The sequence below is a fragment of the Manis pentadactyla genome, chromosome 2 (assembly GCF_030020395.1).
Source record: "Manis pentadactyla isolate mManPen7 chromosome 2, mManPen7.hap1, whole genome shotgun sequence".
Taxonomy (NCBI): Eukaryota; Metazoa; Chordata; class Mammalia; order Pholidota; family Manidae; genus Manis; species Manis pentadactyla.
In genome coordinates this window covers 53,586,192-53,611,737 of record NC_080020.1, presented here as the reverse complement: position 1 = coordinate 53,611,737, position 25,546 = coordinate 53,586,192, and the positions used below count along the sequence as shown (strand labels likewise).

Here is a 25,546-nt window from a genome sequence, read left to right as displayed (position 1 = left end):
CTCACGCCGCCATCTTCCGCCCCCTTTCTGAACTTCTAAGTGAATTGGAAAATGCACTTCCAGGTTTTTTTGGATACCTATTTGTGTTTAAAAAATCATTATAGCAATCAATATCCTAGTTGGAAATGTCAAAAAACAGCAAGGATTAATTTTACACATCAAAATTTATCACGCTTATGTTCTTAAATGCTGCTGATTTCAAGATTAGAATGAGGTATGCTTTCAGAGAAAACTGTGGACAACCTTCCATGCTATAGCCAAATGGGAGATGCTAGAGTGCATGTGAAGATTTAATTTTCAGGATTGCTATTCAGGGAGTTACCATAAGTCATGTTCACATAATGTTTTAAAAATAACTACCAACAGCTGGATAGAGTCAATCCATATGACCTTTATAATAATAACATGGTCCTCAGAGTCTACACCACGAGCACTTAACTTTTAATATGAGGCTGAGTTTTATATTTTACTAATTAGAATTTTTTTCTTTGAGTAGGAAATAACAAAATTTTATGTATAATTGTAGTCAGTATCAAAAAAAGTCAGGCCAACTTGCTAATTACTTGAAAAAAGTGTACTAAACTCTAAACTAAACAAGATATACTTTTAAAGTATATGTACACAAGGCTTTAGAACTGTTAGACATGTGAAAACTTACTTAATTTTGAAGTAGGGAAGATCTTTCTAGTAATAGAACTTCTAAGAGTAAAAGTTAATCTAAAAGTTCTGCAGAACAAAAAAAATTAAATTAAAACAATGTCCTATCTTTGGCAAATTTTTAAAAACGATCATGCCCTATTTAAGGATGAAGAAGACATCAAAAAAGGCTTTATTATACTGCTGGTTGAGAATATATATGGAATTAAATGTTCTCAATGGAAATTTGACAATACTATCAAAAACCTTAAACTATACATAGTCTTTACCCTGGAAATTCCACTACTCGGAATTATAGGGATGCAAAAAAGAAATGATTACAAAATATTCTTTATAGCACTATTTAAAATATTTAAAAATTATAAAAATATCCATCAATACATGAACTGGGAAACTACTTAGAGTATACATTTAAAGTAGAACTGTATGCTATTATTAACCTTAATGCTACAGAAGAATATTTGAAGAAATTTAAATATTTTTACATAGTTAATGATGTAATTCATATTTAACTGGAAAGATATTCTCAAAATACATTAAATGAAAACTAGAGAATGTGTTGCAAATGAATGTATATTTTCTCTATTTTACAAATTCTGCTTTTGTTCTTTTGGATTTAGCATCAGCTTGTTAACTTATGCAAAAACAGAATTGAAGTATTCAACAGAGTTTATATTTTTAATGGTGATACCCTGGGCTAAATGTTTGTGTCCCCATGAAATTTATATGTTGAAGCCCTAACCCCAAATGTGTCAGTGGTTGGAAATGGGGAATTGGGGAGGTAATCAGGATTAGATGAGTTCATAAGGGTTGAACCCTAATGATGGGGTTAGTGCCCTTGTAAGAAGAGACACCAGAAAACTTGTTCTCTTCCTCTATCATGTGATAATGTAGTGAGAAGGTAGCCATCCTGCAAGCCAAGGAGAAAGGTCTCACCAGGAACCCAATTGGCCAGTGCCTTAATCTGGGACTTTTAGCATCCAGAACTGTTAGAAAATAAAGTTCTGTGGTTTAAGCCACCCAGTCTATGGTATTTTGTAATGGCAGCCTGAGCAGACTAATATCTACAAGGTGATAAGATTTCTCTTCCTTTTTTTCTTATCTACATTTCTAATTTTTTTTCTAAAAAAATAATACTATATTTATAATTTTAAAAGATATTATAAGACATAGTAAATAGTATTAGAGAAAATTTTCAGTGTATACAGATGATTCAGTGAGAAACTCAACATTAGTTAAATCAGTTATTCAAACCTTGTTTGTGATTACCTTGATGTATCTTCATTCTCTCCCTATACTATACTACTTATTTGGCCTAAATTAGATGTAACAAAACAGATAGAATCCTTCTTAACTATCAATGTCAAAGATTGATAAGGTTTCTAAATATGCCACTGAAGAACAGGTTTATTTTCTTCCCATCTAACTACTCACCAGTTATTATTTGGAAACACTGACCATTTTAATCATTATATTTCTAATTAGAGTAAGTAATTAGGATTTTGCCTTAAGAATGTATGCCAAATAATGGTGAAATTATGCATTCTTTTATGCATTATAATACATATTCTAATTATCTTACCTATATATCCTATTTCTCTCTTATGCCATCTAATTTCTAAGCATTTACTCCCTTTTATTATAGTTATACCTACCCATAAACACAAGGTGAGGTCCTGAGTTCCCCCATGGCAATATGTGATGCCCAGTACATCTATGCACACACACACATGCCCACAAACACTTTTATCAGTTTATTTTCATCATCTCAATACCCCATGCTAAGGCTGGGTATGCTGGTGAGGGAAGGAAAAGAGGAAACGGGGCTACAGGTTTCAGAAATGGCAAGTTTTCTCTGTGACAGCAAAGGGTTGGAACCATCCTGGGATCTGAGGAATGGGGAATGCATCTGGAGAGTGCTGATTGGTACTTGCTGCAGGAAGCTTCTCCTTGGGGACAGAAATCCACCATCACTGTATGCAGGACATTCAAAATGACTGAGCCTCTAAGGGACATTCCTCACTCAAGTTACCCTGTCATCTGAGCATTCTCCTTTCATCATGGTCATTTCCCGCATCATGTGTCTCACCTTCCCAAAGAGGAAGCCAGAAAACTTGGAAACCCAAACTCTCTGCATTAGGGAGCAGGCATGCGGCCTAGCTACAACTAATCTATCCTCAGGAGGCAGATCTAGAGGGAACACTCGAGGGAGGTGCACCCAGGAATATTGGACTTTCAGCAGGCCAGGTGGTAGAGGGATCCAATTCTTGAGGGCGGGGAGTGGCAGTGCTTCTGGAATCCAGTCCTGAGCATCACTAAATGCCAAATGCTAGTGTCAGTGGTGTTTCTGCTAGAAAAGAAGTAGTTGGTTATTGCTCATGGATGTTTAGTTTTAGTGTCAAATTCTCTGGCCCTGCTAGATATTCTTTGAAGTAATATCCTTCCATCAATTCCTTTTCTGCTCAAATTTGCAAAAATGGATTCTGTAAATTGCTATTAAGCTCTCTGCCCAACTTATCATGCCAATTGTAACATTCCCTCCCTCCTCAAAGCAAAACAAAACAAAGCCCAAACCTAGTTAAATTTCATTGTTCATTATTTAATTACTACCAAGAGTAACCATATTTATAGATAAGAAAAATTTAAATGTAAGTCAATGCTATTTATGTATTTACAGAGCCTTAGTAATTAAGGAAAAAAATAGAATTTTCCAGCCAACGCCCCTCCTCTCTCTCTCTGCAGTGATCAGCAAAATTCATTTTTCCTGTTTCCTCACGTCCAAGGATTCAGACAGAACCTGTGAAGTTGACAACTTCCTCATTAGCACACCTTTGATCTCTGTAAAGCCTCTATTCATTTACTGGGTGCTTAACCACTGATTTCCCTGTTATGGAAACATCCTGAAATTCTACTTCATTTTACATGCAGTGTTGACCATCACAGGAAAACCCTAGGGACCGGCACATGAATATCTTCAATGTAAACATAAATGCCAGGAGGCAAATATTTTTATCAGGAGCAACCTGCATCCTGGATGAAGGAAGGAAAGGACACAAGGGGAATAGACTGAAATATATTCCCACATGAAAGGTCTATAATTCGACAGAGAGACCATTGCACTCAGGAACAATAGAGAGGCATCAGAGTTAAGTGGCTGAAATTGGAATGCTTTTCCAGCTTTATTGAGATATATTTGACATAAAACACAGTGCAAGTTTAAGGTTTACAACATGATTTCTTACATGTTTATATTGCAAAGTGTAAAATAGGAACTTAAAGAGATTATGGGTGCATAATAAACATTTAAGCATGTGAGACTTGTTGTATTTCAAAAATAATTTTTATTTTCTACTTGTGGCAGTCAGCAGGCGATTTCAGTTCCTCACCTTGTGGGTCTTTTCGAAGCACTACTCATGACATATGAGCTGGTTTTCCCCAGAACAAATGATCCAAAAAAGTGTAGCTTCTGTCTCAGTACTATGTGACAAAAACATTTGCATTTTATGAAGGTTATTTTTTGCTAATATTTATTGTACATTTAATACAGGGTGGCATTAAGACTTTGTATCCCATAACTCATGTATTAATTCTGATAGCATTAGGCAGATATTATTAAACCTATTTTAGACACAAAGTGATCCCAGAGAGATTAATCAATTATCCAAGACAATACAACTACTAAATGACAGAGGTAGCACCTGACCCCAGGTCTGTTAGATACTAAAACTCCCAACACTGAATTATGAAGGCTATGCAGCAACACTGAAATGTTGCTTAGAGTTTTGTGTTAAATGCCAAAGGAGAGTAGAAACCTGTATGCACACTATGATGCAACTATGTGAAATATTATACACATAAGGACAAAAACTTGGAAAGGAGCACATGCCATGTGCCACTTGCTTTTGTGTCCCAGAAGCTTACAGAATCAGGAAACAGCCCTTGACAATGAAAGAAAGATTGAGTGTGCACATGTACAGTGGTTTTCATGAACCAGGAAAAGTAGTTAGAAAACTTGAACTCATTTACTAAAAATAAGAATACATAGGCTCAAAACTCACAGACTGTTTTCTATGTAGTTGGGTACTGGGATTGCTGAAGTTTTGTTTTTCCCAGGATTAGTTTTTTTTAAATGTTCTTGAAAGCTGTTACATTGTTTTATAATAGGGAGTGAAATAAGAATAAGCCATACACAGAAGCAGAAGGCTCAGGATTTCACCTCCTGAGAATCGCTGAGCTAGTAAAGGTTGAGGAAGCCAGGGTCAGTTCCACCCCACTGCCTTCAGGGCAAATGCTAGGATCTGTCACAGCCGAGCCAAGTTCAGATCGTGAGGCCATAAGGTCACTGAACAAACAGCTTTAAAAGGTCATGCTGTCTCACTGACAATCAGGCATGTGGAAGAAGGTAAACATCCCCTTTCCCAGAGGAGAAACATGTTTTCCTAAGATCCTAGGGAACCCTTCTGTGACTATTAAGAAGCTGGCAGTATTTTTTCCTAAATCAATGATTTGGCACTCTCTTCCCCTGTGGGGTTCTTCACCATGCCTCACTATCTAACAGACTGGATTCCAGTACTACCCCACTACAAAAGTCTCATATGAGCAGCAGCCTGAACCGCCACTCTCTGAAGGGTGAACAACAGAAAGAGAAACAGAGAGATGAAATGGAAATGCAACTTAGAGAAGGGAGGATGAAGGATCGGAGAAGGGAGGATGAGGATCGGAGAAGGGAGGGATGAAGGATCGGAGAAGGCTCCCTGAAGGAGCTGTCATAGAAGTTAGGACATGACAGAGAATATGAATGTTCGGGGAAAGGGGTAGTAAGCTCTTTGGAATGGAGAATGAGTGAACAGCAAAGACCCAGAGGACAGACAGTTCAAGGCAAGCATTCCTTTGAGGCTTCATCTATTGATGATAATCATAATCATTTTTAGCATCTCAAAAATGAGGATGACATGCTACATACTGTATGGTTAGTTACTGATACGTGATCCTTGAATTCTAGTAACTAATGCTCTGCAATAAACACAGTCAGATTTACTTAGAGGAGCTAAAAGATAAAATCCTTAAAGTACTTACATTATATGAATAGGGTAAATGTTTTGGCTTGTGCTTTGAGAAGGGACCCAGCCTCATTCAGTAGTTTACAATAGCTTAGCTTAGAAAGAACAAAAAATAGAGACAAACTGGATCATAGTCAACAGGCTAAGCATGTCCAGGAGTGGCCAAGACTCAAGAGCTGTGACCCACAAGGGTGTGTGTGGTGACCAGCCCCCAAGATGAGCCCAAGGCTCCCTGCCTCTTGCTATTCACTCCCTTTCCACATTGTACACCAGGGTTGGTCTGTGCGACCGAAAGAAACTGCACAAGTAATGGTATAACACTTCCAGGATTAGGTTGTAGCAAACTCTGTAGCTTCTGTCTCAGTCTTTTTCACTTTTTTGCATCATTTGTTCTGGGGAAAACCAGCTCATATGTCATGAGTAGTCCTTCGAAGAGACCCACAAGGTGAAGAACTGAAATCGCCTGCTGACTGCCACATAGTGAACTTGGAAATGATCCTTCAGCTCCGGCAGGCAGCTTGACTTTGCAGAGACCACATAAGAGACCCTGAGCCAGAACCACAAACCTAAGTTTTCCTGGCCCTCAGAAATTGTGTGATAATGAATGTTTGCTGTTTTAAGGTGCTAATGTTTAGGATGATTTGTTGTGCAGCAATAGGTAACTAATACCATGGGAATGGTAGATGCTGTGGATTCTCACAGGGAGTACATTCATGGAAGTCATTGAAGTCAGAGAGGGACAGGCAAGGCCACGTGGCAGAGCCATAGTTTAGGGAGTCAGTAAGAGCAGAGAGGAAGCAGCGGGGTAGAGAAATTTGATTCTATAACTGCAATAATTATTTGTTAAATAAATGAACTCATGTTCTCTAAATTCTCTTCATGAACTTAACAAAAGACCTACTCTGGATTGTCTGCCAGATTTTAAGGAGTGTCAGTTTTCTATTATTTCAGGTTCTTGAATATAACCCAAAAGTCATGCAACCTCAGATTCACACCCTTGAATGCCTGGACTTTGCTGTAGCATCCCTGAAGGAGGGTGTGCTAGTGGCTTATTCTTGCGAGGAGACCTCTGATGTGGATCCTGACTACTTTGTCAGCACACCATGGGCTTTGACAAATCTAGAGGCCCTGATGGTTCTGGAGTTCCTCCTCATACCTATTAAAGGAGCTAGCATTTTCAATGTTTGTACTATGGACCCTGTGCTAAACATTATATGAATTTTGTTATCTAATTGTTTATGACAATCTTGCTACATAGATAATACAGTAATTCTCATTTAGGGATGTGGAAATGGAGGCAAAGAGAGGTTATGCATTGTCTAGAGCCACACAGTTCTTGAGTGATTAGGCTAAGGCATTGCTCTTATCTGATCAAATGCACATGTTCTAAACCACCATCTATAAAGGCCTGAAAGGCCATTGCCACCTGTAGACCTGCCAGTTCTAGATACTCAGCCCATTTGGAGGATGTTCAGTTCTTCACACAGCACCCCTACTCTTTTAAATTGACAGCAATACTCAATCTAAGCATCCTAGAATTCAGCTTTATCAAATCCACAATTTAAAGCAGTCTACTAAAACAGAACAGTAAGTACTTCATTTTAAAAAATGTTAAGTGGGGAGAAGAGTGGCTTTCCTATCAATATCCAAATTTCTTACACCTCATCTAAAATTGTACACTTTGCTATACCTCTTCACACTCTTTCCCACTGCTTTAGGCTTTATGATGGAATGCTTTAATTTGCTCCACATATACTATCCTTGCACCACTATTTTCTGTAATTTTTACCACATGCTGTCCACTTTCTTGTACTATTTTTCTCAGTAAAGCACTTTGAATACCAGTTTACATGAAAAATGCTATTTGAAATGAAGTTGTTTGCAAGCTACATTATTATAATTTCCTTCTTGCTTTAGTCCTGCTTCATCTTACACAGGTCCCTGAGGTTTGATGCAGTGCTGAAATTTAAATGGGAAGAGTGTTTGGAATTGATGCTCATGTATTACTTATTCAATCTGCTGCTAGAGTAATCCACTGTCCAGTTCTCTCTCTGTTTTCAGTATCTTCTAAGGCCTGCTCTGACATCTATCTTACTTCTTCCACGAAGACAATCCGCACTATCTACACTGTTACAAATTAAGTAGAAGTGGGCAAGTCGCTTTGGCTCTGGGGTAACACCACAGTGTACACTGAGTAACACCAACCAGCCAATCACGAGCATGGGAACGTTTGTCGGAACTCAAGTTATTCAGGGGTCACTGCCTTGGTCCTTTGTATTCTTTCCCCATTTTGTCTTTTTACCTTTTATTCATTCCAATGTTTAACTTTGGTACTTTAAGAAGTTAGAAACAGAGGAAGAAAACTGGTCACCTGAATGTCTTTTTTTGAAGATCTTGATAAAGACACAACAAAACAGAAGGGATAACTTTGAAGACAAGGGTGAAGCTGGGGCCAAAAATCTGCATCCTTCTGGACTTGGGGTCCTCTCTGCATTTGAGTGTGCATGTTCATCGTATTTCAGCTACTGAATGAATGCTGCCTAACTTTATTTTACTAGGAGGGCTACACTGACAGTGAATAATAATAAAGATGACAATAATGTTACCATATAAAAGAACACACGTTCTTGTGTCTTTTTGGTAGAGAAGACATATGCTAATAAGGTAGATGGCACACAGATTTTTCTGCCTATCATTCTTCAGTTTCCTTGCTCTAATTCCTGAATGTTTAAATTCATCCTGTGGCTTAAGGCTTAAAGCCACCTCCCCGCTCTGATTCCCAGCGCACTTTGTGGTGCTTCTCTGGATGCTTAGATATTGAGCCCCAAACCAAAACATGCAGGAAGGTAGAGAGAGGTTTTGGTTCATCTTTTGTTTTTCCCACCACACTTGCAGAAAGAAGGCTGCAGGAAGGACTTTATTAACTAAATTTTTATGCTATTTTTTTAATTCCAAATATATACTTTACCAGTAAAATACTATTGACATGTAAATAACAATAGATTCTCCCAGTGAGTTTTTGAAGTCTGGTAAGGTAGAATAGGAAGAGATCTTAGAAAGCATCTAACCCAATCCCAGATTTCATGGGGTGGCAGTGGGTTAGAGATCTTGAGTGGAGACCTGGACCTAACATTTATAGTTGGCAAGATCTTGGGTAAGCCATTTATAAACTCTAAATTTAAATTTATTCTATTGAAAAAATATAATGATTTACCTTATGCAGTTGCTGTAAACATGAAATGAAATGACGGATGTAAATGTGCTTTGTAAAATTTGAATTGCTCTCAATATTAGTTCTGGAAACTGGAGCTTAGAGAAGTAAAAGGACTATTCTGGGATATATTTTTCAGTTGGTAGCAGAGTGTTATTTCTTTAGGTAGTATAGAGTAATTAAACAAGAACTGAATCCTGAGTGAGAAGGAAAGTACATTTCAAGCAGATCATAGTTCTGCTTGGAGCATACCCAGAATATCCCTGCCACTTTGGCTAGTGCTAATTTGAAATATAACAATTCAAGTTGAGAGTTTTGAAAAACAAAACTAACTTCAAAGCACTGTCGCTCCTCAGCCAAGCTTGTTCATGATTTGTAGAATGGGGATGATAAGGTCAGTTCTACCTAGTTTATACAGAGCATTGCATCTATCAAAGCAGGTAATGCCTGTGCAGGTATTTTGGTAAACAGTAAGGAGCTATGTAAATGTAATTATTATTATCTCCCACTTCCTCCATGTAACTTTATATTGTCTTTCACACATCAGGAAGAAGAAAAGTAATTCTCCTGCAAATTTCACATTAAGTCACTTGAACAGCCTAGTATAATTTTTTTGAGGAAATAAGATTAACTTTTTTCCCAGAATGATGAGTCCATTAAATGTTCCTTTCATGATTCATGATATTCATTTCATTTTTCAAAAATTCTTTATCTTATTCTCTTACTTTTTCTCCCAAAGGCCATTACTGTATATTTGTTATTATTGTTTGGTCCTGCCCTATCTCCTAATATTAATCATTTTTTTGTTTTCTATCATTAGTCTTTCCCATATACTCTTTTCCATTCTACCTATTATTATATTATTCTTCTCAGTTATTCTGAGTAGCTCTCCCTCCCTCTACAGCCATCAATCTGATAGAGTCTTATGAATAAGTGCTCTGAAATAAGAAAAACTCAGGAATTCTTTGCTTGCCCCTTTGGGAAAATGGCTGAGATTCTGAAACTTGTGTTTGTCTTTTTCTCTTTAAGAGAATTACTATAAAGGAAAAGTGTCTTGAATTGTAACTCTCACTCCTTCCCAATTTGTAGAGCTTCTTATGCATACGGAAAGATCCATACAGAATCTCAAATAAACACCTAATAAAAGAAATTCAGCCCACATTAAAATACTAGAATACCAGATGGTGGAGTTTAAGTATTATCCAACTAATGTTTATCCTACCCAGTGCTCATTTTAAATTCAACATTTTTGAGAATTATTCATGGAGCCACAGTTGTATTTCATGCAGATAACAAGCTTAGCTTGGAGTGAATTACCAGAATGCACCCATAATTTCCATACTGCCTTGGTTATTGTTAATTTGGATTGCAACTATTAGTTAAAGTTGAGAGGCTTTTGAGAGCAAACCGACATCAAGCTATTGTGGACAATAATTTGTTCGGCAATCTATGGGGAGGGGAAGCCATTAAATTTTACAGGGTGGAGGAACTCACCAAAGAATGTGATATTCCATCTGTCAAAGCTGAAAAACACAACTGTTTCATGAGGGTGTTTCTTTCTCTGTAGCAGCCTGCCCACTGAGCAGGCAATTATTCTTGCTTTTATCTAATGGCTGTAATATAACTTTTACATGAATATAAAATGCAATTTCATCTTGCAACACCTCTCTATGTAGATGGAGAAAAGATCAACAGACCGGTCTCTAACACAGCACAACTCTCCATGTAAAGTCAAAGGTCCTTTACTTGATCACTAGGACACACATTATGGCCAATGTATATTACAGAGTTCCTTCCAACTCCAGATCCCACCATATATTTGTATTTTATTCACATTGTGTTAGGGAAAATGACAAGCTCTCCTGCTCTAAGTTATTTTAAAAAAAGGCAACCTCTTAAAAGAACAACATCCATTTCAATGCTAAAAGCTAATGCTTTGACAGCTTGAAGAGTTTTCACCCCATGTTTAAAATTAATCTTTGAACAAAAAAGGTAAATTTAATAAGACACATCCCCAATGTCTAACAAAGCTTTTACAAGGAAAACAGGGCTTAAAAATAAAATCTCCTTTTGATTTTATTGTTGAATTCTCTGAATTTTCAGAGCAACAGAAGTTAAAGGGACTTTGCTAACATCCATCCTACAAGCCATCATTAGTGCTCTCTATTGTTGAGCACTTAGTATGTCCCAGAATACTGTGCTGGGATCTTCACATCCATGATCTCAATTCCTACAGTGATCCTACAAATGATTCCGATTTTATAGATCAAGAAACTGAGCCTCATAGAGGTTAAGTATAGAGCTGAAATTCCAACTTTATGCTGTCTGACTTCAGGGATCATGTTTTTTCTACATTGGCACACTTCCTCCTTACACATAGTAGATGTGAAATTTACATTTAAAAAGTGACATCACAGAGTGCAAAGAACAATTTAATTTTCAAAACACCTAATGAAAAGTGTACCTTGGGTGCATACCTTGGATAGAACCCCATTTCTGTACAGTGTGCAAACTCACCCAGGTGCAATTTGTTACAGTTTATGGAGGGCACTAAAACAGACCCATGAAAAAGCATGTACCTCATTTCTTCATTGAATGGCTCCTTAAGTCTTTCTAAGCTTAAAGTTTCTCACTTGTAAGAGGAATAATTATAGTGTCTACATTACATTAGGAGATAATTCTCCATGAGTGTCTTGTATTTCTGGGTGTCCTTTGAGAGCAGAGGCATGACTGCCTATTTGCCCAAGGATGTTCATACAATAAATAGTCTTGGGAGATAGTGATACTATCTCTCTCCAGAGCACAGAGTGGCATGCTTACTGTCCATTTTAAGAGATTCAGGTTTCCTAAGTTCAGGGCTCCTCTCCTGTAATGCAACCCATTGTGTCTGCACATGTCATCTGACCTTTCTGTTGTCCTATGGGAGTTGGGGGCTTGGAGAACTGGCCCAAGATGCTGATACTCTGGTTATTGTTATTTCTGTGGGTAGTAAAGCCCTTGGTCTCTGACCCAAGAGTCTCATGTCTTCTGCCAATATCCATAAAACTGTGGCAGGCTATTTTGTTAGCTTGAAGGTAGAGTAAAATCTCAAATCTTTCAAATTCTTGCCATCTCATATAGCTGTGACAATTAAATGAGATCATTTGTGTCAAGAACTTGGTGACTGGTACATAGAAAGTACTAAATATACATTATATATTGATGCTATTACTGTCTCAGAAAAAAATACATAATTGGTTCATTACTAATATAGGTATTTTGATATTTCACATGAATTAATTTCAAATTGCTTTTTTTCATGTGATAAATTACCTAATAATGACATTCCTTTGTATATGTTAATTCAGTTAGGACTCTTGGAGGGTCAGTTTTACAAGGATGGAGTTTATGAATTTTTTGCCTCTTACAGCTGTGGAAGTTGGTATAGAAATAATTCTGAAGGTATATTTTACAGTGTAACTTGAATATAGATCTTGCAATGTTACAATTGAATGTTGAGTGAAAATTAATAAACGATTCATACAGCAAATAATATGCAATAGTTTGCCAAAGTTTAATGACTCACAAACCCTCAAGCCTATGGTTCTGTATGTACTGGATCTGAGGAACATTGGAAATATGATTTTTAAACCATCTGTGAACCGTGTTAACTTGCTGATGCAAAAAGGAGTTAAATACAAATGATAATGTAACTCTGATAACTATGGAATCAGTCTGGAATTCCTTCTGTTTCATTTCACAATTTCTTTTTCTTTTTTGGTTCGTCCCTTGAGTTATTTAAAAGAGGAGAGTTTTAGTACTAATGGCAAATTGTTTGATTCTATATGCCCTCTGGAGAGTGCTTTAGTTTCACATTCCTTGCCTTAGCAACTCGAAGATTCTCTACTTCAGGATTATCACAATAGCCAACATTCACTTCAGGTTTTTGGTGTCACTGGTAGAGTTCTCCTCTTTATGGATTACACTGGTCTTTTTTTTCAAAAGTGAGTTATTTACCAGGTGAAATTTAGAAAACTAGGACACTTGTATAATTTCAAAGTATCTCATATTATATAAATAAATACTTAAGAATAATAAAGGGAAAATAGTGGGTTTGCAGTGGGGAAATCTGGCAGACACAGCCTTAGCAAAGATTAACATCACCGATAATAAGACATATCCACATCATGTACCCCCTGATATGATATGGTGGTGAGAGAACATCACTTTTTGGTGTTACCAATGCACATTCTCAGTCTAAGCATGAGACAACATAAAACAAACCTAAATTGAGGAACATTATGCAAAACAATTGACCAGTACTCTTCAAAAGCCTCATGATAATGAAAGATAACAAAGATTGAGGAACTGTTGAAGATTAAAACAGACTAAAGATGCATGAGTGGAACTCATGCAGAGTGGAATCCTGAATTAGCTCCTGGCACACAGAAAAAGGATATTAGTAGAAAAACTGCTGTAATCTGAATAAAGTCTGTAGTTTAATAGCATTGAACCAATGGTACTTTCTTAGTTTAGAGATAAGCACTCATTTCTATGGTTCTGTAAGGGGTGAGCGTTAGTGAAGATGAATGAAATGTGCATGGGAACTCTTTGCACTATTGTTTAACTCTTCTATAAGCCTAAAATCATCTTAAAATAAAAGATTTTTTTAAGGAAAAAAGTGAGTTATTTATTAACCATTGTGGTAAAACTCTGATTTTATTTTTCATGCTAGGAAATAAAGTTAAAATGTGAAAGAGTACAATAAATTACTCTTCATAAGCAAGAATGGTTATACAACGTCATGGAGATCCGGGATAAAGTGTGGCCACTTCAGGAGGACATTCGGCAAATGGCCTCCCCTTTGCTTTGCTCTCGTTTAACTGTAGTTGAATAGACAGGCATAGTCTGTCTCCCAAAACAAATTTTAAAACCTTTCACCCTATCTTCTCACTGTCTATTTCAGATATTTATACACGCTAGATGTTCAATGAGTGTTTATTTTGATTGTTGAAGACAATGACCAAATGGTTTCAGTAACTGCTGGTTTAGATCTCATGTACTTTTTTTTCTGGATGCTGAATATCTGCTCTATAGACTTTTCAGTTGCATGTTCAATATAAGGTCTGAGCCAAGAATTTTTCTAGGTGAACTCAAGAAAAAATTTTTTCTTTAACTTCTAATTCACAATTTATTTCAGCATTACCAGAACATACACTCAAAGAGGATTACATAACACATTTTCTTTATCTAGTGACAAGAAAAATGTTTCACTTCCACTACTTAATTATGTTGAGTGTTCATGTTAATGAATTAAGGGCTGAAAGGAATAGGTAAGGCTTTATGTTAATAGTGGTATTTTTAAGAAGTTGGAAAAAGGTGTAAATTATATTGATGTTCATACAAAGGAATTTTTATTTTGCTGTCATCTCTTCCTTCAGATGTATTTTTTCCTTGAAACCCTGACACAGTATTTTATCATTCTCAGCAGAAGATATTTTTCAAGCATGTCCTGTCCATATCACTACAACAGAGGTGGACAAAAACATGTGGCTCCTAATTTCAGGATTGTCTGGAATTGAGATTAGAGTGTCCCACCAGAAACCTCAGCCTCCTCTACTGAGACTATAATTTGAAAATCTATGTATCAACCTGTTACTGATATCTAAAATTTCACCCCTATTGAAATTTCATTCTGTGGTTGCTTCCTATTCAAATGCAACCAACACTTTAAAAGTTAAAACACTGTGAATTTTATTATTGAATTCCTTCTAACATGGTAGCTGGCTGAAAGTCAATTTGAATAGGAAGAGCTCAGAAAAGAGGGAACACTAAGAAACAAACAGAAAATGGAGCTGGGGTACATTAAAAGAGATTTTAAAGTTAATAAGACCCAAGGCTTTTCCATTTATTAACTGGTTAGCTCTGGATATATTGCTTCTTCTCTTTTAGCTCAGTTCCTTCATTTGTTAAAGTGAAAGTAGTTAGATCACCTTCCTGGAATGTTGTCAGATTTAAATGAGCTGAGAAATGTGAACATGCGTAGTAGGCACCTGAACTGGAGGAGGTGCAGAAAAATCTCTGTTTTTTTAAAACTGAAGATAAGCTTTATCCTCTCCACAATTTTGACTTTGGGGACAAGTTTTACTAACTCAGAGACCTCAATCACTATCCACAGAGGTTTAAATACAGTGCAAGGGCATCCTTCAATCCCATTTCTTCACAAGTCCATGCCTCAGAGACTGAGCTCTGGATGTGCAGCCTGCCATTGCTCTGCCTGTGCAGAAGGCAAGGGAAGCAGCTGCTCTCTCCTTCCTCTAGGACCCGCAGCTGGCTTGGCCCCAGAGGCAGCCGAGTTGGACGAAGGGAAGAAGTTACTGGTGACAGAATAAAGTCTGTGTAACTCAGCAACTCGGAGCAGAGGGAAGAGCCCCAAGGAAACGCTAACGATGACTGCGGTTGGAGAGGCTAGGCAAGGGGAAGCTCAGGGCTTCCAGAGGTTCCACAGATTTAGGGGGAGTGGAGCCCTATTTTCAGCATATGTGAGACAGATACTTGGCCTTTTACACTGACCTGACATAGGTCATCTGTAACAGCTGTGTCTGACTTCTACCCACCTCTTTCCTGACCTGACAAGGTGTAAGTCAGGCTTCTGTTTTCCTGCCTCAGTGCAAACATCGTGAATATCCATCTCTGTGTTGAGAACAATCTCTGAATAACACTCTTAGTGGCTGAAGGAAGCTTTTCTTGCAATCCATTTTTAGAGTCCAATTGTGCTCTTTTTCAGTCGAGGACAATCAAAAACAACAAAAAGCAGGGTTTTTTTCCATGAAGGTTTTCATTGAGGTTTACTTTATTTATCTGTGTTTATATATTTACTTCAAATTTGTCTTATTATGTAAAACAGCACTAGCCAGCATGCACTCTTATCATCATCTACATGATGACATGGGACTTATTTTAGTATTATTTGGGATTCATTTTAAAGAGTATCACTTCTGAATAATCTGAAAAAATAGCCACCAATTCGAAGATGCCACCAGAGGAAACCCTTACATCACAACATATCTTCAATTTGTTTTCTATGATAGTTGTCCTCTATGCTTACAAGTGAGGAGATATATATATATCTGTGCTTCAAAGCCTGTTGGCAATATACATAATCAGTGTTAATACCTCTATTCATATTATTTTGACACAAACAGCATCACCCAGTTTGATCATTGACCTTATTTACTGGGTACTAATACAAAATTATTTTTTCTTATGTTTTGGGGAATCAATTTTTAGGAAGTGGTCTCCAAGCTCAAAAAGTTTATAATCTAGGGGTAGAAGAAGGATATCTGATGAGTAATTTAACTGTTCTCCAAAATCAAATTTAGTCAATTTTGAAAGTATTCAAAGTATGAAATGTGGTCTGCTGTTGAAAGAGTCAACTGGAAAGAAATTTGGTAGTAACAAGAGTTGAAAAATTTTTAAATATATATGTCCTAATTTTTTCCTCCAGAAATTCTATCTCTAGGAATTAAAATAACTTCTAGGAATTTAAATTCTACCTCCATTGAAATAAGTAGGTGTGTACAAAAATTTATGTATAAGTTGTTCATTACAGTGCTATTTATAAAAACAAACCATGGAAAACAGTAGTTACACCTAATAATGAATTATCATACATCTGTTGAACACTACAAAGCCATTAAAATGATAGTGGCAATAATAATAAATGCTTAGGGGAGATATTTATAACATAATAGTAGAGAAAAATCAGGTTACAAAATGTGCAGAATGTGTATATTTACTAATTTGTAAAAAGTATACATGCATATATAGGTCAACTAAAAAAAATAACTGGAGAATATACCCAAATTCTTTTATGATTATTTCTTAGTGGTGGGATTTACATTGATTCTGTGTGTTTCCACAATTTTCAAAGTTTTCAGTAAATAGTGTATATTACTTTGTAATAATACTCACAAAATTTTTTTAAGTGATTTGAATTTTGAAGGTGATTGTAAGAGAGAAATTGCAAAAATGTTTGGGTTACCATGTAAATAGCTCCATGTGATGATTACTCAGGATTATATGTCTTGTCATTTTCCAAACAGGTACACAAATGCATTTTAGCATTTGTTTAAATACAGGGAACATCTTACCCAAGAAAATAGCATTCCAAATAATCTATAAAGAAGTATTTGAGTACTTACTCTTTATGAAGCTCACTGCCACACACCCTTAAGAATACAAAATGAATGGGAAACAGCTGGGCTGTCAGGTAGGGCAGAGATTGGTTGACTTGTCCAAGGTCACCCATCTATGTAGAGGCAGAGCCAGGAATTCACAAACAAGACACATCTGGAGGCCAGAGGTCCTTATGACCCATTAATGACTCTTATACTATACCATGTGCCTCTGCTCACCAAGTGGGCATTGACCTTCTCTGTTCCTATGTGTCCTGGAGACACATGGAGATGTACTGACCATCACCAATCCAGCTCTCTCTCCCTGTATGCACTCTTCACTGAGGCCTGTCATTGCCTCAACACTTGCCTCCTCCTCTTCTTCCTTTTTTAGTTTTTATTTTTATTAAAGTTAATCACATGCAACATCTAAGGACTCCAATAGTTTCCAAGCTTGCTACGAAGCACAGTATTGCTCCACTTCTCTACTTGTTGTCCTTCCCAGAATTAATAATTTTCATCTCTTTTACCTTATCATGCTGTCATTTAGCTTCATGACTCTAAGCAGTATTTGTTGCTACCGCTTGGTTTTTCAGTTTCTGGTGCTGTTAACTAACTGACTTCCCACTAGAGAAGAGGAGACTCTCTTTTCTCTCCTCCCTGCTTCCCTATCCACATAATGCAGTCTTCTCATTCCCTTTTCCTCCAATAGAGTTATAATTTGGTTAAATATCACATTATTAGAAGGATATAAATTCTATTTTTAGCTGAGACATGTAGCAAACTACTAGCACTATTCCTTCCCTGCACAACATTTTGTTTTCCCTGGATTTGTAGCTGTTTTAATTTTTTTTTGCAGGTTTAATCACTATTCAACAGCTCACTCTTCAGCAATTGTCTAAAATTTTCTTTCAAGAATTTTCCTGAAAACTCTTCTTTTGAATTTTCCTTTATAACTATAATATTTTTCATTTGTGAAAGCTCATCTTTGTAATCTGGATGAATTGAATCTTTATTAGAGCATCCTGTTCTTGATTTTGGTTGAGCAATCACTCATTTCTGTAGACATTAAAGCTGTTTTGTTTTTATTTTTAGGTTTTCTTTTTTCTGCATGGTCTCTGCTATCTCCAAGTTGTTTTAAATCAATTTGTTTTGTTCTCTATCTTGCAAATTATATGCTTGATTCCAATGTCTGATAACCATCGGTTGACTTCTCATATTTTATAGTATTGCTGTCTTTTCATATTTTATATATAATTAAAAATGCATATATATTATTGTCATCTCATATCTGACATATGTCTTCATATTTAACAGTATTTTAAATAGCTCATTGCCACTCTGAGTGTATTAGTGGGCCTTACAGACTGTGAATTTCACTGTAGGTGATCAGGTTGGGCTATTTACTTAAGAAATTTCTAATGACAGCATCTTTAGAACTTTCTCTTGAATTGGTGTTATTTTCCAGAGACTTTTTTTTAAATATATATATATATATTTTTTTTTTTTGAGAGGGCATCTCTCATATTTATTGATCAAATGGTTGTTAACAACAATAAAATTCTGTATAGGGGACTCAATGCTCAATGCACAATCATTAATCCACCCCAAGCCTAATTCTCGTCAGTCTCCAATCTTCTGAAGCATAATGAACAAGTTCTTACATGGTGAACAAATTCTTACATAGTGAATAAGTTCTTACATGGTGAACAGTACAAGGGCAGTCATCACAGAAACTTTCGGTTTTGATCACGCATTATGAACTATAAACAATCAGGTCAAATATGAATATTCGTTTGATTTTTATACTTGATTTATAAGTGAATCCCACATTTCTCCCTTATTATTATTATTATTATTATTAATAAAATGCTGAAGTGGTAGGTAGATGCAAGATAAAGGTAGAAAACATAGTTTAGTGCTGTAAGAGAGCAAATGTAGATGATCAGGTGTGTGCCTGTAGACTAAGTGTTAGTCCAAGCTAGACAAGGGCAATAAAATATCCATGGATGCAGAAGATTTCTCTCAAAACAGGGTGGCTGAGGTTCTAAGCCTCACCTCTGTTTTTCCAGAGACTTTTAACCTCTTCCCTAGATGGTGAAGGTCTGATTATCAGCATATGTGGAGCTGATTTGGGGAAGATGGCTAAATTTACTTAATTCTCCAATTTTCAATATAGTAGTCACACCTTCAATTCTGTCCTTTTGTTCCCAGACCAGAGACCATTACAAATTCAGAAAATAAACCTCTAGTGCTCAGTAAATATAACTGAAATCTATCCAGAAATCTTACAGAAGATCAGAATTTGTCCAAGCATATCTATCTACAGTCTTGTTACATTTTGGGGAAAAGCATGCTTCAGATTTCCTAAGGGCAATTAAGAGTTTAATAAAAATAACATTAAAAATAGCACCAAATATATTCATCAATTCTAATGGCTCACACTCCAAAAAATACAATATGTGAGTGGCCAACTTCACATTAGATGGAAATGATAATAGGTATTGGAGCCCTTGCTTTCTCAGTACTCAACCCAGAGCATTCTATCCTTTTACAAGAAGGTGACCCGTGACATGTTTCCCAAGAGCAGAGTGGCTCCATGTAATGTGTGGCTCCATTCAATGGCCTGCATATGTAATGTGTTACTGCCCATCACTTTGGATAACTGTAAATTCCTTTTCAGACTACCTCTCTGAGATCAAAGTGAACTGTAAGTGTAAGAATAAATATCTGCTTTTGATACCAAAATAAAATTCAACCCCTGGCATTTTTCTATAGTGTGGTCCCTAAAGCATTCTGTTCTAAAGAATATACAATTCCTAGGGTTGTATTTGTAAAGACATCAAAGAGTTGAGAGAAACACATTTATTTTCAACTATAGTAATGGTACTTTTTTCATTTTTTGAAGGATCTTAACTTTTATTTGGGTTTGACTATTATATTCTTTCTGATGACATATGATGTTTGAATAGGTCTTGTTAATAAAACATGAGCCACCTTCTATTTGACTAACTAGGCATGATTCATTCCATCAATCAGACTTTCTAACATTTTCCCCAGTAAATTAGGCTTTAGGGCTTTCAAAAATATGAAACAATCAAATTACTGTTATTTGAAATAGATATAGTGTATCATGCTGCAGTTTGGTTTATAACTGGAGTTTATTACCATACTCATTACTGTGAATTATAGGAGTTTCCTGGCTGGCCTTCATTAACCATCTGGCTTGAAACATTGATTTGTGGCTATGTATGTTATTTTTAGAAAAGAACACCTGAATATCTGCTGAAAACATTTGTTTCATCTTGTTCTACATATTTTTAAAGGGCATGAATCTTACTGTTTTTAAAATCTCTTAGATTGTGGCATTGTCCTCATCTTTAATTTATAGTCATGTATTATTTATCCAAAGAAAATACCAGCCATGTATGTCATCAAGGTACTATAAGCTCCTTTTCCTCAAGAAATTTCCCAGGAAGTGTGATAGAAAAGGAGAGGAGATGGGAGACAAATCTACCTTGTAGATTTCCATTCTGATGTAGTGAAAAACTATACTTTCAGGAGTTGAGTGTTGGGCTACTTTAAACTAGAGGATACTAAAAGCAGTCATCATTTATTTAGTCAGCAAATATTCACTGAGCACGTTTTATGGAATAGGTAATGGAGATAACCGGGATGTATCTAAAGTAAATAACAAGACCCCCACCCCAAAGAGTTGGACAACGAATTTTGGGAATGAAGGAGTATAGTTGGACTTTGTAATAGAAAGGAATTAGGGGAGGAAGACTATTTGAGATTTGGTAGAAAAGCCTCCCTGAGGACGTGACATGTGACCTGATACCACGTGAACAAGATGCTTCCTGGTAGAAGAGGCAGCGAATTCAAAGGACCTAGGTCTGCAAGAGCTTGATGTGGGAGGGGACAGAAAAGAGGCCTCTGTTTCTAGAGCACAGTTAGTGCCAACAGACTGTGGGAGGGCATGTGGCAGGAACCAGATCCTTCAGAGCCACGGTAAGGAGTCTGGATTTAATTTTCATTGTTACTTAATTTAAAAAATATTATTAAGGCAAATGATAAAGAAAAACAACTCTATGAAGGCAAGAGTTGGAAGACAGTGACCACTTAGAAGGCAACTGTAATAGCCAAAGAGATTGATAACAGTGAGCTAGATTAGTGTTACGACAGAAGAGATGGACAGGAATAGATGGATATGTCGGACATAAAACCAAGATGGCACACTGATGCACTCATGTGAATAATCAGGAAAGGACAGGAAATGAGGATGACTTCTAGGATTTTGGATTGAACAAATGAATGGATAGAGGTGCTGTTTACTGAGAGAGAGAATTCTGGCAAAGGAACAGATTGGTGTACCCAGAGGTCTTTTTTTGACAAGATAAATTTGAGGTGTCTACTGGACTTTAAGATGTAAATAGCAAATAGGAAGTTGGATATGTAATATGTATCTTGAGAAGTATAAATAGGTCAAGATAAATGAAGATCACTCAGGGAAATACTGCAGACCAAGAGAAGAAGGCCCAGAGCAAGTACTGCACTGTTGATGTTTCAGGAAGCAAAACAGAAACCATAAATTAGAATTACAGTGAATTGCTTACGCGTAAGTTGGAAGGCTGAAAGTGGGAAAGGAGGATGCTGAGGTGCCCAGAGATTAATGGCAGTAGGAAGCAGCTACTAATCTCAAGCCTGAAGAACATAGAGAAGAGACCCTTAACCAGGACCTATGAGCTAAGAAGAGGAACCCTTTGAACTAGTGCTTAGGCTTCTGGGAGTAAACTCTATGTAGCAGGTTCTTGAACCTCTGAGAAAGGACATGGACTAGTGGGTTCTCCCAGAGCTCAGGGGACATAGTACAATTGCTAAGGGAATGCAGTGGGCCTCCTATGAGGGCTTCCAAGGGTTTCAGCTTGTCTGCTACTAGGCAGCATGGTGAGAATGGAACTGTGAGTGCTGGAAGAAGGTGGAACTTGTAGCTAAGTGTGAGCTATTATTGAAGATTGCTGACAGGACGTAGAAAAGATGAAATAAGCCCCTCCTCACCTCCTTGCTACTTTGAATATCCCTCTGATGATTCCCCCTGGTAGAACTTAATAGGAAGCCAGCTGGAAAGAGAGTCTTGGATATGTAGCTTGAGTAATCTCAGTCCAACAGTATAGAAGGTAAGCTTGGAACTGAGAAATGGCTTCTGAATATTCTTTGATTTTTGGTGTGAGGTGACACCTTTGCTTTCACAGTAAGTATGCAATGCTTGTATAAATACAAAATGAAGGCTATTAAGGAGGCATCACACCAATGGCCCTGCAAGGGCAAAGTAACACCTCCTTGCCCATCAGGCAGACTCAGTCAGGCACAGTGTCTCACTCGGTTCCTTTCTCACACTGAAATCTGAACGTGAGTTTCCTTCCTGTTCCTTCTCTAGGAGAATGAGCCTAATGTTTTCTTGGTACTTTCCAGAAATATTTTTGCACACATGAGTATCTCTTTTATTCACTCATTCATTCAACATTCATTGAGAACCTATTCTGTATTTGGCTCAGATCTAAATATTGGAGGTGTAGGAATGAACAGAACAGTATTCCTGTCCTTATGGACCTTAAATCCTAATAAGATGGAGTGTGTGCAAGAGGGAAGGGTTACTAATAAACATATAAAACCATTTTTTAAAAAAACGGAGATATTTTCAAATAGTGCTACATACTGTGAAGAAAATCAAGCAGAGTAACTCAATATACGTGATGGAGTTGGGGCACTCTAGCTGTTACCGAGTCTACTTTGCAAATATATTAGTAATATCATAGTGTCAAGCAAAACAGGTTGATTCTTTCAGCAAGATACAACTGCAATTACTTAGATAGCCTCTTTAAGAAAAAAGATTTTGTACTAAGACCTGAAAAATGAACAGAGGACAGCTATGTGAAAATTCCAGGACACATGCCAGACAGAAGAGATGGCAAGTACAAATGCCCTGAGGCTGAAATGAACTTGGCATATCAGAGAGAAGGGCACTATGGCTAGAGGACAGTGAATGGGGGAGGGTGACAGCTTATCTGCACACTTTCTTGTATCTACTTTACTTTATTTAACAAAATACCTTGGAAACCAGTCCACATTACAACCTCCTTCTCCTTAATGATTGCCTGATTCTATTGAAGAAGCATTTAGTTTAAGCATTTTGCTATTGTCAGATGTTTAGATTCTCTCCATTCTTTTATTCTTACAAGCAGTATTCATACTACAATGAATAATAAATTCATATATAATAAATAAATACCATACTATATTCCCACTATAATAAATTCAAACTATACATATGGCTTTGCACATTAGGGCACTCATATTTACAAGGGAAGTCCTGGAGATGTATGTACATTATGAATTTTGCTATGTTCATTGCACATTTTGGTAGATATTCCCAAATGCATTCTATCAATTTCCATCCCCAGCAACAATGCCTTCATCCTCATCCATCTGGTGAACCATAAAATGTTTGGGTCTTAGTTTGCCATATGAAAATGGCATCTCACTATAGTTTTGTCTTACTTTCTTTATTAGAGAGATCCAATTAATTTTCATATGTTCAAAAGCCTTTTGTTTTCTGTGTATATGTAAACTCTCAGCTCATATTCTTTGCTCATTTCCATTGGATTGCTAAGTTTATTTCTGTAGGTTTCACTACTAGTGGTCTTCTCCAGCCAACCCATAGGGCCAATGATTATGCCCAGGAATGGGAAGGAACAATGAAGATCTTCATCCTCCCTTGCTCTCCAGTAAGCTATTGTCTTTGCTACCAGTCTAGAAATTGCTTTGAAACCTTTGATTTTTTTTCCTATACTCTGGGCTTGGAAGATGAAACAGAGTATTTCTTGTGTGTGTGTGTGGGGGGGGAATGAAGATTCCATCTCTTTATTTTCCCACATCTTCAGGTCCTAAATCATTAGCACAGAGCTGAGAAATATCCACCATTCACAAGGTATTCTGAGAAAATTCAAATGGGATCATAGAGACTTCTTCCTAGTTCCATGTATTTCTCTTCCCTGACACAAACTGTAGGTGTTCTTGGTGGAGATTTTTCTCATGCTTATATTTGTGGTTGGATGAACAGCGGAGAATGTTTCTACTATGCATCTATGTAGTCATAGCCATGAGTAATAAAATACAAATATGTTAATCAGAACCAAGAAGAGGAGTATAATATAGTACCTGTCTCAAAAACCTTTGCATCACTCCCCTCTCTTTACAATATTTACTCCCTCATTCAAACACACATACACAATTTTGTATTGATATTGAAATCTACATTTGCCATGATTTAAAATAGGAATCCAAGAGCTATTTTTCTCAGGAGGAATGATCAAACAAAGATGTCTAACTTTGGAGACCACATAATCACACACATGGAATATTTTTCCTTCATGGAGACCAGCCCCCTACTGGTGTCACTGTAAGTGAGCAGATATTCCCAGGTTTACCTAAATCCATTCCCATTTCCCCAGATTACAGAGTATACATGCTCTATCATATGATCTTGTGAAAAGAATATGAATGGAATAGATGGAACCTTTATAAAAAGATAAAGAGTCATCTCCAGGGATTTCAAAGCTTCCTTCAGAAATACTTTCAATAATACAAGGATTTCTGCAACAAGATAGAATCGAGGAATTACTATTGTTAATTACAATGCAGTTTACTCTTACAAGTTCTCCATTTTAATTCTTACTGATGTCTGCTTTTAATCAATGTTTCTCACTGAGCTAGAAGAGCAGTGATTTTTCTTGGCTGCTTCTTCACCAAGAGATTTGCTATTCTTTCCAGATCTTGGTCTTCAGCTTTTTGTCTACTAAGAGAAGTCCAGAAAAAAGGGTGCAGATCACACATAGGGATTCTATGGTCTGAAATATTGTTAAAATATTGCTTTGTTCCAGAAGTTCCCTGAGCTAATGTTGAACAATGTTTTCTATTTCCCTCTATGCCATAATTATCACTCATTCGTCTGTTTGATCATTTGTTATTTCATTTATCTATTCATCCAACATACATTTGTTGGACATACTTTCATTTTCAGGCACTGAAATTTACAAAGAAGAACAAGATGCAGCTTGTGAGGCCTTTCATTTACAGGAGAGACATGGGGAAGAGTAAGTGTAACATAAGTGCTTTATTCCATATAAAACTCAAACTCGCCTTGTAAGCTAGCACTATGGTCTGAATGTTTGTGTCCCCTAAAAATTCATCTGTTGAAATCCTAGCCCCCAAGATGATGAAATTAGGAAGTGGGGACTTTGAGAAGTGGGTCATGAGAATAAAGCCCTCATAAATGGGATTAATGCTTTTTAAAAGGGCTCCAGAGAGCTCCTTAGTCACTTCCTTCATGTGAGAATACGGTGGGACCATGATCTTGATCTTTTAGACTCCAGAACAGTGAGAAATAAATTTCTGTCATTTAT

At 36.7% G+C, this 25,546-nt stretch overlaps 1 long non-coding RNA gene across 1 annotated transcript in view; it reads right to left on the bottom strand.

Annotated features, from left to right (window-relative positions):
- Positions 1 to 2,377: 2,377 nt before the first annotated feature.
- Positions 2,378 to 25,546, bottom strand: part of LOC118913191 (uncharacterized) — a 141,010-nt gene continuing 117,841 nt past the window's right edge. The window contains exon 3 of the long non-coding RNA XR_008993980.1: positions 2,378 to 3,007. This is a non-coding gene — a long non-coding RNA (uncharacterized LOC118913191). The remainder of the gene's footprint in view (positions 3,008 to 25,546) is intronic.